Source organism: Chrysochloris asiatica, unplaced genomic scaffold (assembly GCF_000296735.1).
Source record: "Chrysochloris asiatica unplaced genomic scaffold, ChrAsi1.0 scaffold00039, whole genome shotgun sequence".
In the NCBI taxonomy this organism is placed as follows: domain Eukaryota; kingdom Metazoa; phylum Chordata; class Mammalia; order Afrosoricida; family Chrysochloridae; genus Chrysochloris; species Chrysochloris asiatica.
In genome coordinates, this window is record NW_006408557.1 from 2,730,219 (window position 1) to 2,730,801 (window position 583).

Sequence of the window (583 nt, forward strand, 5' to 3'; positions counted from 1 at the left end):
CCATCTCTTTGAAGAATGTTGTTGGAATCTGGATTTGGATTGAATTATACATATAAATTGCTTTGGGTAGTATTGACATTTTTGCAATGTCAAGTCTTCCTATCCAAAAGCATGGTACATTCTTCCATTTTTGTAATTCTCTTTTCATTTCTTGTAATAGTGTTTCATAGTTGTCTTTGTATAAATCCTTGGTTTCTCTGGTTACATTTATTCCTAGATATTTCATCCTTTGGGTGGCTATTGAAAAAGGTACTGGTTTCCTAATGTCCTTTTCAGCACTGTCATTATTGGTATAGAGGAATCCAACTGATTTTTGTATAATAATCTTATACCCTACAACTTTACAGTAAGGTGTAGTAGCGTTTTTACTGAGTTTGGGAATTTCTATGTATAGGATCATATCACCTGCAAATAGAGAGAGTTATACTTCTTCTTTTCCAATTTGGATGCCTTTAATTTCCCTATTTTGCCATCTAGGTCTAGGTAAGCCTTCCAGCACAATATTGAATAGGAGTGGTGACAAAGGGCATCCTTGTCTGGTTCCTGTTCACAGAGGGAAGGCTTTCAGTTTCTCTCCATTGAG